The sequence below is a fragment of the Stenella coeruleoalba genome, assembly GCF_951394435.1.
Source record: "Stenella coeruleoalba genome assembly, chromosome: 8".
In the NCBI taxonomy this organism is placed as follows: Eukaryota; Metazoa; Chordata; class Mammalia; order Artiodactyla; family Delphinidae; genus Stenella; species Stenella coeruleoalba.
Window position 1 is genome coordinate 63,940,343 of NC_137154.1, and position 18,224 is coordinate 63,958,566.

The following is an 18,224-nucleotide window of genomic DNA, read 5'->3' on the forward strand; positions in this document are numbered from 1 at the left end:
TTTGTATTTTGCAAAACCGTTTGCTCATTGATTTGCATGCAGAGCCTGGTTGAGAACCACTGGGTGAGGAATCTGGTCGAAGGAGAATCAAATGTGATTTTCAGATGTCCTCTCCATGTGATTATCAGACAGCTGTTTTAATCCCACACATCATGGCTGTAAGGAGTGGTTTGAACAGTGGTTTGAACCCCATGCCAGTCATGAGGTGATGAACTTTCACATATGTTAGACCATTGAATCCTCTCTACCACCTGTATTGTTTCCATTTCACAGGTGCACAAACGAAGGCCCAGAGAGACGCTGTAACTTACACAAGTATTCAGCAGACCTAGGGTTCTCACACAGGTTTCTCAGGCTTCAAGTCCAGAGCTCTTAGCTCAGGGAGGTGAATCACAAAGATCTATTCATTTCACAGAGGTCATGAGCTGGGTTAAATTACCCCGAAAGTCATGCTTTAGGACACCAGAGTGAGGATGTTTTGATAGGTAAAGACCAACACGAGGTAAATCTGTGCAGGCTTCATGGAAGAGGTGGTTTCTGGAATGAGCTCTGAAAGGTTACCATTTCAACGGGAGGAGAGGCGGTGGGTATATGCTGCACGGGAAGTGAGGGGAAGCAGCATGAAAAAGGCCCTCAGCCTCCATGACTATTGCTTTGGGTACTATTGTGGTACATGACTTTTTTTTTTAACATCTTCATTGGAATATAACTGCTTTACAATGGTGTGTTAATTTCTGTTTTATAACAAAGTGAATCAGTTATACGTATACCTATGTCCCCATATCTCTTCCCTCTTGCATCTCCCTCCCTCCCATACTCCCTATCCCACCCCTCTAGGTGGTCACAAACCACGGAGCTGATCTCCCTGTGCTATGCAGTTGCTTCCCACTAGCTATCTATTTTATGTTTGGTAGTGTATATATGTCCATGCCACTCTCTCACTTTGTCACAGCTTACCCTTCCCCCTCCCCATATCCTCAAGTCCATTCTCTAGTAGGTCTGTGTCTTTATTCCCATCTTGCCCCTAGGTTCTTCATGACCATTTTCTTTTTTTTTTAGATTCCATATATATGTGTTAGCGTACGGTATTTGTTTTTCTCTTTCTGACTTACTTCACTCTGTATGGCGGACTCTAGTCCATCCACCTCACTACAAATAACTCAATTTTGTTTCTTTTTATGGCTGAGTAATATTCCATTGTATACATGTGCCACATCTTCTTTATCCATTCATCTGTCAATGGACACTTAGGCTGCTTCCATGTCCTGGCTATTGTAAATAGAGCTGCAGTGAACATTGTGGTACATGACTCTTTTTGAATTATGGTTTTCTCAGGGTATATGCCCAGTACTGGGATTGCTGAGTCGTATGGTAGCTCTGTTTTTAGTTTTTTAAGGAACCTCCATACTGTTCTCCATAGTGGCTGTATCAAGTCACATTCCCACCAGCAGTGCAAGAGGGTTCCCTTTTCTCCACACCCTCTCCAGCATTTATTGTTTGTAGATTCTTTGATGATGGCCATTCTGATTGGTGCGAGGTGATACCTCATTGCAGTTTTGATTTGCATTTCTCTAATGACGAGTGATGTTGAGCATCCTTTCGTGTGTTTGTTGGCCATCTGTATACATGCTGGAGATTTCTTGCCGGACAATGCTCCATGCACGGTCGGGTAGGCCAGGTGAAGTTGACAGCCATCAAATGGAGACATTAACTGAGAACAATACCACGTGGGAGATAGCAGACATACTCAAAATATCCGAATCAAGTGTTGAAAGCCATTTGCATCAGCTTGGTTATATTCATCACGTTGATGTGTGAGTTCCACAGAAGTGAAAAAAACTTTCTTGACCATTATTTCCTCATGCAATTCTCTGCTGACATAACGAAAAAGTTCTGTTTTTAAAACAAATTGTGACGGGCGATGAAAAGTGGACACTGTAAAGTAATGTGGAATGGAAGAGATCGTGGGGCAAGTGAAATGAACCATCACCAACTACACCAAATGCCGGTCTTCATCCAGAGAAGGTGATGTTGTGTATATGATGGGATTGGAAGGGAGTCCTCTATTATGAGCTCCTTCCAGAAAACAAAACGATTGATTCCAACAAGTACTGCTCCCAATTAGACCAACTTGACTGCTCCCAATTAGACCAACTTAAGCAGCACTTGACAAAAAGCGTCCAGAATTAGTCAACAGAAAACACATAATCTTCCATCAGGATAACGCAAGACCGCATGTTTCTTTGATGACCAGGCAAAAACTGTTTCAGCTTGGCTGGGAAGTTCTGATTCATCCACCGTATTCACCAGACATTGCGACTTCAGATTTCCATTTATTCTGGTCTTTACAAAATTCTCTTAATGGAAAAAATTTCAATTCCCTGGAAGACCATAAAAGGCACCTGGAACAGTTCTTTGCTCAAAAAAATTAAGTTCTGGGAAGATGGAATTATGAAGTTGCCTGAAAAATGGCAGAGGTAGTGGAACAAAAGGGTGAATATGTTGTACAATAAAGTTCTCAGTAAAAATGAAAAATGTGTCTTTTATCTTTACTTAAAAGCCGAAGGAACTTTTTGGCTGACCCAATATATATACGTATACATGTATACGTACATACGTAATATATATACACACATATATATATTTTAAAGCAGCAGATTAAATTCCTAAAAAGTGAAACCACCTTGGCTAGGTGGACTAAAGTACTGTCCCAGGCTTTAACACATTTAAATGATCGACCAGTAGGGCCAGTTGCCCCATATGTCAGACTGGGGACCCCTGCCGAAACACTCAGCACCATAAAGGTATGGCAGTCCCTGGAAACAGACACTGCCCCCACTCTCACCGTGGAGCCATGTGCTGGGCTGCTGAGAACACCAAGCCCCATCATTGCTGGAGTTTGCCCCTAATGCTACAACCAGAAAGCCACCAAAACAGCCAGCTCCATGCTAGTAGAGCCCCCCGCTGACTGCTCAGGGCACACTGAGTAAGACGGGGGCATACAACATGGAAGAGCCAGTCGCTAGGGGTGGAATGTTGGAGGAGGTAATCGAGAGGATGTGACCACTGACTGACTTGAGAGCTAGACCTGAACAATCAGAGGCTCATCACCCCTCCCCTGTCTTGGAATATACTTTCTGCCTAACGTTCCCACAGTGGGAGCTGCTTTCAAGGATGCAGACTTGAGAGAGCAATGTGTGGTTGAGACCATCTGGAGGGTGTAAATGACTGAACCTCGTTAAGGACTCTGTATAAGTGTTTAAGATTCTGGTGGGCAGGTGCAGAGATCTACTCATCTTGCAGCCCCCAAGACAAGGCTCATATGTTAAGTTCCCCTGCTTATTAACCTGCCACCTACCCATCTGGAGTGGTCTGCCTCTTTCTCTTGTCTCTCCTTGCCCTCTGCATATGGGGGCCAGTTTATGAACCAACACTATGTCAGTTACGGAGAAGAAGGATACAGTCCTTCTCTGCTTTCATTGAACGGGAGAAGGTAAACAGAGGAGAGAAAAGTAAAGAGATCTACAAAATGGTGTGTTTATTTTGCTGTGATAGAGCTGAGTTTAGAGGCTAAGGACACATAGGGAAGAGGTTTTGGTCAGGAAGGCGCCTTTGGAAGGCTTAGCTCAGCAGATAAAAGTATGGTTATGTGGAGTACAAAGGTCTAGCACCAGAAGAGAGTCTGGTGAAGCCAGTGCGTCAACAACAGAAACAATAATTACGACACCAATAACAACAATAAAACACAGCTCAGTAGGGAGGCAGCTTTAAACTTTGGTTGCGGTAAGGTGAGCATGGTGAGATCAGACTGAGATGGGAGAAAGAAGACATGCCAAAAAGGGCTTAGCTTGCCAGTCTTACAAGCTTGAACTTCATCCTCAAAATAATGGGGACTTAGTGAGGATCCAGGCATGGACACAATCATCATTATTTTTTGTTCATTTGTCTTTAAGCAAAAGAGTAATTTACCGGCTTCTGCAGTTGACAAAGATATAGTGGTAACTGTAAGAAATCAGATTAGGGATGAGAACCAAGGCTTTGGCGTAGCCAGGATGCTCCGTTTCTCATCTGCTTTTTGAGTGTTGACCTTAGCCTCACCTTTTGCATACAGCCTTCCCCAACTGGCAGAAGAAGTGAGAGGGTATTTAATTTTTCAGCCTGTGTCACAGTTCTAGCGAAGGTTCTAGCGAAGTTCTGCTTAGCCTTGCCTGGACCAATTACTCTCGCTAGTGATGTGAGATACTTGACAGCATTGCGTATTAAAGAACTCACTCCAGAGGATGGAGAGGACAGTAGCAAGACCAGGAGCAGGGAGGAGAAGGATGCTGAATCCTGAACTGATGCGGTGACAGAGGGAAGGGTATGGAGCGGCAGGGTACAAACTATGAAGAGGCAGAATTCACAGAGCGTGGGGACTGCATGAAGGGGCAGGGACAGAGAATGAAGGTATGGAGGGTGTAGGATGTTGCCTCAGCTTCCTACTTGATCCACTGGGTAGATGGGAGCACTATGTACTGAGGTATAGGGGAGAAGCAGCTTATCACCGGAAAGAAGAAATTCAATTTTTCTCTTTTACTTCCCATCATTATTTAAATTTTTCTCTGTTTTTGTCAAAGGCAGTAATTGTCATCTCTGATTTAAAAACTCATTTAATGAAAATTAAACTTCATTTATATTACTGAAACGGGTGCTTTCGGACTTATGTAGGTCTTCATAAGCAGATTAACAGATGTAGGCTGGGAAACATAGCTGTAAGAATTCAAAGAGAGAAAGGGTGTATAATGCCTAGTAAGACAATTCAGGAAAGGTTGGGGGTCCATCCACTGATGTCAGTAGGGCCCAAAATAGTTTGCACTAAAATTAAACAGGTAGATCACTTGACAATTTTTTCTTTTTTCGAGAATTTTGCTTGTGAACATACTAAATGTAATAAAACTGCATGTAGTTTTGTTTACAAATGAACATAGTTCAGATCTTTCACTAACTCAGACTGCCCCCTCTCATAGTTTGAGTTACTGGGACTCTGCACTTGGATGCGAAACATTGAACAACAGCATTAGTTGCACATATGGTCTTTTCACACCGTCTTTCCTCTGCCTCGAGTGCCCTTTACCATATTCCCTGCTGGGCAAATCCTAACTTATCCTTGAAGACTTGCCCTGGACGAAATTAATCACTATTTTCCTATGCTCTTCTGTTTTATTCGTACCTCTACCAAGTGGTAGCCTAGTGGATAAGAGCATGGCCTTTGACTTGACCCGTATTCAAGACCACTTCTGTGAAGTATTAGGCAAGTTACTTAACCACCCTGAGCCTCAGTTTTCTTACCACGCAGTGGGATTAATAATAGTGCCTCATAAGGTTATTGTGAAGACTAAACAATATAATGCCCATGAAGTGCATAACCCAGGTCTGGCACATAGTAAATGCTCAATAAATGAATGAAATAATAAAACATATGCATAAAAGAATGGCCCAAGACAAAAGGCATCTACCTTTTAATCTGTTTTGTTACTGGATGGTGATTATCTCACAGTGGAAATCATGACAGATTAATGTCTCCACATTTATCCAGCAGTTTGAAGTGCCAAGGGGGATATCGTATTTCAGTAACACATTCTTCCCATCTCTGTATGACGATAGTTGCACTTTTCAAATGCGGAAAGACCAAGAGGTTAAAGTGCTTCACGGAATGTGCTGATTGGAACCCAGGAATCGCACCCACCAGCTTCAGGGTGTGCTTGAGACTTGGCCTGGCTTATTCTCATACCCCACATCCCTGGCCACAGTGGTTGTTACAGGGTTGAGCACGGACCCAAGCTGGACCCATCAAAGCCCTCTTCTCAAAGCCCTCTGTCATATACAGAGCCTGGGCAAGAGAGGCTCTATCTCCCTCCTAGCAGATTATCAGCCATTTCTCCTCCTTTCCCCTCCCTGCTGCATGGAGCAAAGCCGTCTGCAGTAGATGTGAATGGGGTCAACACACAGAAGAAAACAGTCTTGACAATGTTGTGGAGTCCCTGGAGTCCCTAGGCCTCTTCTTCCCTTGACTTCCTAGTAGGATGTTGCATTCATTTCCTTTAAGCTTAAAATAGTTTGAGTTGAGTTTTCTGATTCAAGATCCATTGGCTTCAATAAATTGTTTGTAATCCTCACTACCACCTCCCTATAAATTAAATATTATTCCTCTCTTCTTTTTAGATATAAAATCAGAGAGTTTAAAAATAAATAAATAAATAATCTATTTTTTGGCTGCATTGGGTCTTTGCTGCTGCTCACGGGCTTTCTCTAGTTGTGGCGAGCGGGGGCTACTCTTTGTTGCAGTGCGCGGGCTTCTCATTGCGGTGGCTTCTCTTGTTGCGGAGCACGGGCCCTAGGTGTGTGGGCTTCAGTAGTTGTGGCACGTGGGCTCAGTAGTTGTGGCTCGTGGGCTCTAGAGAGCAGGCTCAGTAGTTGTGGCGCACATGCTTAGTTGCTCCGTGGCAAGTGGGATCTTCCCAGACCAGGGCTCGAACCTGTGTTCCCTGCATTGGCAGGTGGATTCTTAACCACTGCGCCACCAGGGAAACACCCCAGAGAGGTTACCTGTACAAAAATACACAGCTACTGAGTGGTAAAGCAGGGTTTCAAATTCAGGTCTGCCTGATTCTAAAACCCTTACTGCCTTGATTACTTCCATTACTTCTGTTGACATGTGGCCCTGATACCTGCTCAAGGCCTTGACCTTCCCAAATGCCAGTCTATGGGGATGGGGAGGTGCTGTCCTTTTCTTGGGCACTTTGTCACTCTGTCTTCACAGTATCAAGACTGTTCCTTTGTATAGTCAGCTTCCTCTTTTATCTAATACAAATATATTTGTAGACTTTTCTATTTGAACTCTTCCTCACTCCCTTTCTAAGTAACTCAGGGCCCACGAAGAGCCTCCTCCCAGGCTGCCTCTGACCCAGGCTGTGATGGGTCCATTAATCTCCCAGATGTGAGGGAGGATGTGACTTCCCCAGATGACATTTCTTAGGAGACAGTAGAGACAGCCAGAAGGACATGACTAGAATTGAAATGGCAGTGGCCTGTTCAGGGCAGGAAGGTTTGGTAGGTCTAGGAGGACAATCAAGGGGGCAGCTTTATTTAATTAGCTTATTGGCTCATTATATCAAGAGTGAATATACAATGGTCTTTGATTTAATAATTCATGAGATAAGAGTGGTCATTGCCAACCCTAAGAGAAATTCCAGGGGCAGAGAGGAAGAAATCCAAGATATATTGTGTATATATGCTTACATGTATTTTTATATTCATATCGATGACTCACATTACACCAAACTGTGTTTATAGCTGTACTATTATATATTATAACTATTTACTATTTCCTTTTCCATATTAAGGCTACAAATTATAATAGTATCCCTTAGGATTTTAGTGTCAGTTTCATTCATGAGATAGTTTTTCAAACTCTTACGGATGAGCTAGAATTCTATCCCCGACCTGCATCTTAAAGGATTCTGCACCTGTTTATACATCAGCATTTTAAGGATAGTATGGGTTATAATTTGGGGTGAGGTTTCTTTTATTTTGATAAACATGCTTTTAAGGTTTCTCGGTCCCTTTCTGAACTAACTCCTACTCAAACCTTGGTCTCATGTCCTTCAGGAAGTTTTAAACTTCTTGGCACCAACGTCTCTACTTTCTGACGTTCAGCGCCCTTGCAAGTTTTTGTTCAATGTTGTCTTTCTGGCTAGCTTGCAAACACTATGCAGTGCCTAAAACAGGATCTTGCACATGTGTGTTTATCAAACTTTTGTTGAAAGAGGAAGTGGGCTCTAATCTATATCATGTCATCAGAGTTGCACAGGTAGTTTGGGCTGATTGGAAAGTGGGAAATGGGACGTAGGATGACCTCCCATTTCCTTTATCCTTAAGCATCACCCATGCCTGTCCTGTAATGAGCCACTGCTCCTCATGGGAGTTCATCTTATACCTCAGGAGTTTGGGGGCAGAAAGAAGGTTTTGAACCATCATAAATCTAGTACTCACCCTATTGTATTATAGTTACAGGTTTTAGTAACTGCTTCCTCCATTGAACTGTGAGCTACTGAAAGTTGGGGATAATGTCTTATTCATTGCCTAGCATATTTATTAACACCTAATTATAAGAGACATTGCTAATATGTATTGAGAGCAGAGTATGCGGCACATATTACACGAAGTATTTTACATCTGTTATTCCTCACAGCAGCCTATGTGAGGCACTATTATTATAATATCTATTTTAAAGTTGAGAAAACTGAGGGTAACAGGGATTTTAAGTAGTTGCCAAAGACCACACATGAGAGACCATAAATGGTAAGGCAGGAGTTCAAACTCAGGCTGTACTGCAACAAAGACCACACTCTTAACCAATACTACCTCTTGATAGATGTTTCAATTCAATTAAATTTGAGATTAACAAGTAATCCCTGTCTGAGGTCTCAAGAGAAAGAGACGGGCATCCCTGGTGGCACAGTGGTTGAGAGTCCGCCTGCCGATGCAGGGGACACGGGTTCGTGCCCCGGTCTGGGAAGATCCCACATGCCGCAGAGCGGCTGGGCCCGTGAGCCATGGCCACTGAGCCTGCGCGTCCAGAGCCTGTGCTGCGCAACGGGAGAGGCCACAACAGTGAGAGGGCTGCGTACCGCAAAAAAAAAAAAAAAAAAAAAAAAAAAAAGAGAGAAAGAGACCCAGGTCATTTTCGACAAGGTAACACGGGTGAGACAGGCACAGCCCTGTGACAGGTCGAGTATTCATGTATCATCATGTCTTAGAATGTGAGCATCTGGAGGGGAGGAGGGGGAGGTACCAACTTCCTCCTTAATGCAGAAGGTCAAGCTCAAGTGGGGTGCCCTCTATGTTGGGTAAGCAGTGAGCACCTAGCAGGTGGTAGTGGTGGTGGGGTGACAGTCCCAGGTTACATGAGGTCAGTTTATCATAGTGGTTAAGAACAAGCGTTGTGAAGACAGAAGATAGACTGACTTAGGATAGCTCTTGATGCATGGTAAATGCTCAGTCCATGACAGTTATCCGTTGCCACCATGTAAGAGCATTTTGAGCATTCAGAGCAAGTGTCATATATCCATAAAGATCAGGACACTAATGCTTGTGCAATCGCATGGAGCAGAAGTCCTGCAGAGGCAGAAACCCAACTGGAAGGGTGTATTTCTGTCTCATAGTGAACTGGTCCCCTTTCCCCAACACCTGGGACCTGAAGCTGCCACACCTGTGGGAATATCTGGCCCCCAGAGAAGGATGATCTTTGTCTGGAGGAGAGCTGAACCTTACCCCCAATGCTCGTGGCTATTTCTGTGAAGAAGTTATGTCTCTTTCCATCTCTCATATCCATTAACCCCCGCAAGGCTCTCCCTGTCTAACTGAATTTGCTAGAAGGCTGCCTTCTGTGATTAGGCATCTTGCAGCCTGAGCTAAGATGAAGAGGGAACAGACAGGGAGGCAAACGTCTTGGTGAGCGCAATTCAATCTGCTGCTAAATTTAATCTGTGTGTTTCTGGTTTCTTTCTCATTCAGCCACCTGCAGTGATATGTTTAAAACGCTCCAGACATATCAGCAAGGTGGGCATTGTGCCAAGTCCAAGGTTGCACGTTTCTGCTTCATTTTATATAAAACCCGAGTGAATATCAGGTAGCGTTTTTGCTTGTCTCGCCGCATCTGCAACTTCAGATTGCTGAAGAAGACAGGACCGCAGTGTCTGCCCCAAATGTGATCTCCAAAATAGGTTTTCCAGTATCAGCCCTCCACCCTGCCCCACAAATTTTCCTCTGTCCAGAGGAAACTGGTAGGCCCTAGGCACTCTTAGTTTTAGTACTCTCATCTCAGATTTTGTCACATAATCCACATTAATCCACCTAAATCTTACATGATATAAAATTTATTCAAAATTTCAAGTGGTAAGTTGTAGATGAGTCGAAGATGTGCTGACATATAATTAGGTGCATTTAGTTTGTATTTAAGTTTTCTTTTTGTATTTTGCAGCCAATATATTTTCTTTGTCAGGTCTTACGCCTCTCATTTAGGCCTCTGAAGAGCTCATAGGTCCTGAGTCCTTTGCCTACCTATGGGCCAAACTGGGAGCTTAAGAGATGGAAGTGTTTTGTTGTCTGCCCAGCATTTTGAACTTTCCTGAAGTGGAAGCAAAGAATGCCTGTGTGATGGCTCAACATATAGGCTTTGGCATCAAGCAGGTCCAAGTCTGTATGCTCAGAGCATCAGTTTCTGAGAACAGAGCCTCAGTTTCTGCCTTTGTTAAAACCTGGATGATGGTAGTGTCTACTCACTACTACAGCGCTGTTGTTTGAATAGTATCTGTCGTGGCTTATAATGGTACAACTTGGTGGGGTTGAATTACATTTCCCAGAATTCCCCTTCCTGTATGTTTCCGGTTACAGTGGGCCCCGGCAGAGATTCCACTGGGAGATTTGCCAAGTGCAAGTGAAGCAGCAGGCATTTTGTAGTTCACACACGTTGTCACTTACCTGCTGGCTCACCTGATTGGTGGGAAGTAGTAACCAGGCCTGCACTGACTCTCCCCTCTGCTAGATCCTCCTTCACTTCTCTGACCCCAGGCCAGGTGTGTCTGGTTTAGCTTCCGGACAAGGCCCTGGCATCTGCAGGACAAGATCAGAAGCAAAAAACCTGATATGATTTCAGTCCATTCTTGTGGGGTTTCAGTTCATTCTTTCTCTCCCCCAGTCTATATTCATCTTCCCTTCCTGACTACCTCCCCTAAGGACTTCATGCTCCAGCATCAGATGTGAATGCAACCAGCTCTCATGATTTCATAAGGCTGAATGCACGTAACAAATCCTTTTCTATATTTATAGTGGTTCTGTTTCTCTGATTGAGCCCCGCCTGAAATAGAACTTACTCGTTGTCGCTGTTTGATTGGGATAAGGTTTGTAAAGTGCATAGTAGACGACCTGGCATACAGTCAGTGTTTGATAAACACCTCCATTACAGTCCCCAAAGATGGACATTATTCCATGAACACAAATCGAAGTCCGATACCTAACAACAGAGTCTGTCACATAGCAGATGCTCCACACCAACTTGTTGAATATTTTTCATCACAAGGGAAACAGGACTATATGTGGCAATACATGGGAGTTGAGGGGGTGGTGGTGGAATCAGTTGAGTAATAGAACATCTGTATTCAAGAACACCATTTTAAAGAAATGCAATTTATCATTTCACATTTATAGAATGATCACCTAGGGCAACATCATACACTCTAAATTTAAATACTTGCCAAGTATGTTCCTTGGGACCAGTTTTCATGAACAGTTAGATTGATACCTATTAAGTGTGTGCAAATAAAAATAGATGTTTCTATGGTACTTGAGAAAGAAACTATTCTCTTATTGGGTTTGCACATCTGACAAGTCTCTTTTCATCCCCCCTCTGTGATCTGATGTTCTCGGTGTCCTGAGTGAGGGTTTCTTTTTCCTGTGTGGCTTTCTTGACCCTGCCAAGTTTCACTTTTATTTTCTTCTCCCACCCATGTCATCATGGCTATTCCCTGGCTCTTGTCTTCAGCCTAGACTGAACCACCTCCAAAAGCTTAACTCCAATTTTTCTGGTTATTTAGTGCTGCTTAATAAACCACCCCAAACAGCAACAATCATTTGTTTTTCTCCTGCATCTGCAAGGTGGTCAAAGCTCAGTAAGGACAACTGAGTCTTTGCTCCATGACATCTGAGGCCTCAGCAGCGTAATTCAAACAGCTGGGCCTGGAATGGCAGAGGGCTGGCTAGACACCTCTCTCTTCTTGTAGCCCCAGGACCTCTTCTTGTGGCCTCCCCATGTGGTGTCCCAGCATGGTGGCCTCAGAATAACTGGACTTATAAGGTTGCTCAGGACTCAAAGAGCAAGTGTTCCAAGAGGTCCACGTGGAAGCTACAAGGCTTCTCATGACCCAGGCTGTGACAGCCAGCTCACCACTTATACCACATTCTACTGGTTAAACTAATCACTATGCCCAAGAGGAGGGAAATTAGACTCCACTTCTCAGTGGGGGAAACAGCAAAGAATTTGTGGTCTTCTTTAATTGATGACACCCATTTTCAACTCCTCTGGTCACCAGCTCCTTTCCGCCCATCTGTCATTATCTCACTTCAGTGGTCGAGACCTCAGTTCCTTTGATGTCCCATTTTCTTCCTCTCCTATATTTATATCCTCCGCTTTTGCCTTCCAGCCTGGACTTTCTGGTCTACCACTTCACCACTCTAAATGTCCTTGTCTCTTTAATTTTCTGTCGCAGCCTCTTAGCAAAGTCTCAACCATGGAGCAATCCAACCAATAGTCATTTCCACTTCTCCACAGGCTGTTGAGAGCACCAAGAAAATTCACAGGTTGGTGCTCTGGGAGAATCTCAGACGTTTCCCCAGATCCACACCTCAGCCCTACACTTTCCACAGCTCTTTCTCCACTCTTCGTAGCAGGAAGATCAGACCTTCCTAACTCACTCTTCTGTTGCCAACCATCTCCCCATCTCATCACTTCCTTCTTCATTCTCAGCAGATGAACTTGTTTTGTACCTGACAGATTGAAATAGAGGCTCTCTCAACCTTCCGTACCCTGGAACCTAAGACAAACACATCTGAATCTGAGCCCCACTGGTGCTTTCCTCTGATTCTCCCAGTGGAAGCGAAGAGGGTGGTCCCTCCTCCTGTTTAATGCTGACCCCCCTCTCCATGCTCTGCTCCATCTCCTTCTGCCTCCACAGGAACTTTGCTCCATCACTAATTCATTATCTTTCCTGTATCTTCAGTGTCTACTTTTTTTTTTTTTTTTTGCGGTACGCGGGCCTCTCACTGTTGTGGCCTCTCCCGTTGCAGAGCACAGGCTCCGGATGCGCAGGCTCAGCGGCCATGGCTCACGGACCCAGCCGCTCCGCGGCATGTGGGATCTTCCCGGACCGGGGCACGAACCCGTGTCCCCTGCATCGGCAGGCGGACTCTCAACCACTGCGCCACCAGGGAAGCCCATTCAGTGTCTACTTTTAATGCTCTTTCTTATTATCAAGTAGGAATATCAACAACGAAACCAGCTAATATTTATTGTTTACAATGGGTCAGGCATTATCTATGCACTTGCCATCTTGTAACTTATTTAATACTCACAACCTCGCATAGTTAGTATTGTTATCATCTCCACCTTACAGATGCGTAAAATGGGATCCCGAGTAGTTAAGGAATATACCCAAGGTCACACAGCTTTTGTGTGGAGCTGGGACTGGTTCTAGAACTTGAACTACAATATGTGCACTTCACTACATGCTGCTTCAGTACATGCGCAAATGTTCAAGAAGAAAAACCCAAGATACTTTCATTCTACCTTTAGCTACTGCCCCATCTCTCTTTCTCTCTTTCACGATTTTTTGGAAAGAGTTGTCTTCACAAAACTTCATTTCCACTTCCTCACTTCATCTTCTACCGCTCCCACCACAGTCCACAGAAACCCACCAGACACCCACAACCCCTCACCCTCCAACTCAGATTTCAGTCCTGATTTCTCTGTGGTGCCTGATGTCTCTGAGCACAGCTTGTTCAATTCCCTCCTCCCTTGAGTTTCTCATGATTTTCCTCCCATATCTCTGGGTCCTGCTCAGACCTTCACCAGCTCTTCTCCCTCTGCCTTTTGCTCTTCTCTTAATAGTTCTTGTTCCTCAGAGTTTCGTCTCTGCCGTAGTCTTCTTACCCTGGGTGAGTTCAACTCTTCTCAGTGCTGCCCTTATACAAAATCTGTGCTGATTATTCTCAAATGTAGACTTCTGGCAGAGATTCTGCTCTGAGCTCCAGCTCCATTCGTGAAGCTGCTGATTGCAGACTTGTTTGCTCGATGGTCTGAGTCACCCTGTTGGAGAGGTTGGTGGGCCAGGAAAAAGCTAGGGAAGGGAGGCAGCTTGACCATGTGATGAAATCCTTGGGAAGCTGGAGGGAACCAATGGCAATGCCAGATCAATATGCGAGTTGTTCGGAAATGAAAAACAAAGGTTTGGGATGACTGTATAAACCTTCAGGTGGCCTGTGCATGAGGAAATGACGTGTTCCATAATATCAAGAAACAGGGTCAACGTGGCTGCGTAGAAACCACGGATGAAATATGTACAGAACCTTGCTGGGTCTTTTCTTGTTGGAAACTTGTTCTTTGAATCAGTGCGTGGCTCAATAATCTACCCGATCACCCAAATCAAATTCTGGATCATTTGCTCTTTTTTGCTCCCCTCGTTAAATTGGTCCATAAGTCTTGTTGATTGTGCGTCCTAATTATATTTTTAATTCACTCAGGCCTCTCATCTCTTCTCTTTCCTTAAGTCAGGTCTTTACCATTACCTGTCTGGACTCTTCCAAAAGTCTCTTCACTGATCTCCCAGCTGCTCTCTAACTGTCCTTCTAGAATGACCTAACTAAAAGGCAACTGCGATCATATTACCCCTTTTGAAATATTTCAGCTACTCCCACCGTGTACTGAATAAAATCCAGATTCCTTAGCGTGGCCTGTAAGGCTCTTCATTATCTGGTTCCGAACTCCCCTCTCCAGCTCCACTCTGCCCACTCCCGCCCGTATACCCAAAGCCTGAAAGCAATGCAACGCTTTGCAGCTCCCCGGCGTTCACACTCTCACCTAGTATTCCTTCTGAACGAATTGTCCTTTTGGATGTGTACGTATATGTGTATATGTACTGTGGTAGTTAGCATGGGCTAGATGCTCAAATAACACTTGAAAAACAAACACATTTGTGGCTTTGCTAAGCACATTTCTTTTGATTTCTTACACATAAAACTGTAAGGTAGGTGGAATAAAGATTATGAATACCTATAAAAAGATAAATAACAACGACAAAACAAAAGAAGCGATTTGCTTAATATTCCCAGGCCGCGAAGAGGCAAAAGTAATGGTAGAATCTAAAATCAAGTCTCTCTGTGCTCAGTCCACCTCTGTGACAACTTCCTGTCAGAGTGGCTCACCCACTCACTTCTATTGTTCTTCCAGAACTTTGGAAACAACTCTGGCCCTAGAAAGCTGAATCTGCCTGTGGCCATAGTAGCTCTAGGACACACACTATCTCATTAGCAAAGAACCTAGTCCATTTGGGAGTCATTTGCACTAGGTCAGCACCAGGCAACTTTTTACTGAACCCTGAAGTCTGCATTTTCTCCCTTGTAAACCAGTAGGTGTCACAATTTACTCAAGATGAGCACAACTGGTCTGCAGGCAGCTGCTGACCTGCCCCAGGAATTCTACCTGAAGGGCCAATATGGGCTATCCTGTTATCTTTCATTGTTTATCTGGCTAACCACCCCGTAATTCACCACCCTTCCTGTACTGAGGGATTGTGGCAGGCGGGGAAGAAGTCTTCCAAAGCTTTGGCAATTCAATCCCCCTTTTCTTTGGCCAAGGACCTCGTGGAGCCCCAGGGCTTCTGCCTGCTTTGTGCTTCCTGTCTTTCCTGCACTCCCTGGATGCCTCTTCTTGCCACCTTGAGGGCAGCCTCTGGTTGACCTTGGCTCTCCAGCTCTTCTATTTTCATGACTACAGGAGCAGAAGTCAAGCCTTGACAGAGGCTTTGCAACTACCCTGTAGAACTTTGTCTTTTGTAATTGACATAAAGACTCTGGATCCCTCTTTTCCAAGGGCTCCCTTGACTAGCCACGTTTTCCTGTCTGCCCATTGCTGTTGCCAAATGGGCAACCATGTTTTACCACACGACTCTTCTTGTTCCTGGCTGTGGCCATGTCAGAAAAGGTATCTCAGGGAGATGGTGGGCTGCAGCTGGAAATTGAAGGATGGAGAAGATTCAAGCAGGCTGAAGGAGAGGACAGGGAAGAGAATGAGGGAAGGCGGGAATGGAGAGTGGAACACTGGGGGCAGAACAAGCATGACTCATGTAGCGGATAACTAACTGGCTTGATTGGCATTGACTGGGATTCTGACAGCAGTGTGCAGGTGGCCTTGGAAGGAAGAAAGAGATTACAGAGGTCTTGAAAGGCAATCTGGATTCAGATTCTGGGCCCAAATCCCACCCTAAATGTGAATAACCCAATGATATAGATGAGGATTTTACATTTTGGGGAGAAGACATATGGGGAGTGAGGAGAGAATAGAACTAATATTTATCAAACTCTGGTGACTACTGTAGCTGCTTTAGATATATCACTTACTCCTATCAAGAATGCATTTGGAATCTAAAAAAAAAATGCTACTGATGAACCTAGTTGCAGGGCAGGAATAAAGAGGTAGACACAGAGAATGGACTTGATGACATGGGGTGGGAGGGCAAAGCAGGGGCGAAGTGAGAGTAGCACTGATATATATACACTACCGAATGTAAAATAGTTGGTTGGTGGGAAGCAGCAGCGTAGCACAGGGAGATTGGCTCGATGCTTTGCGATGACCTAGAGGGGTGGGATAGGGAGGGTGGGAGGGAGGCTCAAGAGGGAGGGGATATGGGGACATGTGTATGCTTATGGCTGATTCGCTTTGTTGTGCAACAGAAACTAACAGGGTATTGTGAAGCAATTATACTCCAATAAATATCTATTAAAAAATGCATTTGGTGATAAGAAACAGAAAACTCAACTCGTGGTTGCTTAAATAAAGAGGCTCAATTTTACACATCACGAGAAATCTGGAATTGATGACTTCAGCATGGGTTCAATGTCTTGATGATGTCAGGGATGATGACTCAGATTCTCTTGGTCACAAGATCGCTCCTGCAGCTCCAGACATCACATCTTTGTTCAAAGCAGGAAGTAGAGGAAAGGGGGAAAGAGTCAGCTTCATCTATCCCTTTTATTAGGAAAGCAGAAACCTTCCCTCAGACTTCTGCTTATATCCCACTGCCTAGAACTCTGTTACCTGGTCATCCCTCACTGAAAGGAAGAAAGGTAAAATGAGTATTAAGTTCTTCCAGCCTCAAAAATATAAGTGCCAGGGGATAATAAAATTGAGAATTTAACAGGCAACCAACAGTGTCTGTTACAATTATTTTATTTACTTCTCACTCGAAAACTGGACAGATGTTAATATCATTTCCATATTCTATGTGAGGAAATTGGGGTTTCATTAGGAAAATAATACTGGTCAAGGTGACACAGCTAGTATCTGGGAGAATTAGAATTTAAAACCTGGTCATTCTGATTCCAACGTCCTTGCCTTTCATGTGAGCCCTGGCAGGCCGGATTTTGCTCTTGATCATGTACATACCCAGACTGTCTGTATGAAAATCTCTCCTGGCCCTAAAAGCAGGCTCCTGAAAATCTTACATGCTGGAAGGGTGAGAGAGGAAATGTTGGAACTTCAGAAAGTTATTTGATTCCCTTAGGAAGCCTAGGGTTCCTGGGGTGTTGCTAGGTGGAGGTGGTGGATAGAGTTGGTGAAGAGAAGGAAAGGCAAAAAATTACGCCCTTGCTCTTTGTTCTAACTGGTACCGAAATAGGCTTGGACATGCGGCTCTGGGAGGGGTATATGTTTATGAAGAGAGAACAAAGAGACCTGGAAATTTGATCTGTTAGGCTGGACGAATTGCTCTATGAAAAATACCGCGGGATACTCAAGCTCTCTGCTGTTTCTGGAACGAGCGGCTGACAGGCCCCAGTTCATGGGGGTGCAAGTACAGGAAATAAAAGGCTTAGTTAAGTTTGACTGAATGACATTTCCCACAGAGCCGGAAATGACAAGTAGTAATTTCCTATCAATCATACCTTAGGTGACTATTTTAAAAGCAAATTGTCCCTATTGACATTAAAAGAAAAAAAGAAAGAACATTTCTGGGTGTGGGTTTTTGCCCTTAATCTAACTATATGTGGCTATCTGGAAGACTTTGAAATGAAAATGCCAGGTCCTTGGAGGGCAGCAGGCAGTAGGGAAGTTTGGCTCAAGGTCATTGATATTCCTGCTTGGGGAGGAAGCTGTTGGAGAATACCAGCCTCTCCAGTTTGGCAGGGAAACAAAGCAGCTCTTGGAATGATTACTCCGATTACTCCAGCCAAAGCAATCCCAGTCTGCTAAGGCTTTCCAGAGAAGGTTGAGGAATGGATTCCTTTTTCCCTGAGCTGACAGATCTTGGGATGCATTTCTTTCTTTCTTTTTTTTAAAAAATAAATTTATTTAGTTATTTTTGTGTGCCTTGGGTCTTCGTTGCTGCACGCGGGCTCTCTCTAGCGGCGGCGAGCGG

The 18,224-nt window shown here is 44.2% G+C and overlaps 1 long non-coding RNA gene across 1 annotated transcript in view; it reads right to left on the reverse strand.

The window, feature by feature from the left end:
* Positions 1-18,224, reverse strand: part of LOC307190766 — a 441,469-nt gene that overhangs the window by 27,551 nt on the left and 395,694 nt on the right. Inside the window, exon 3 of the long non-coding RNA XR_013829533.1 lies at positions 10,522-10,653. This is a non-coding gene — a long non-coding RNA (uncharacterized lncRNA). The remainder of the gene's footprint in view (positions 1-10,521; positions 10,654-18,224) is intronic.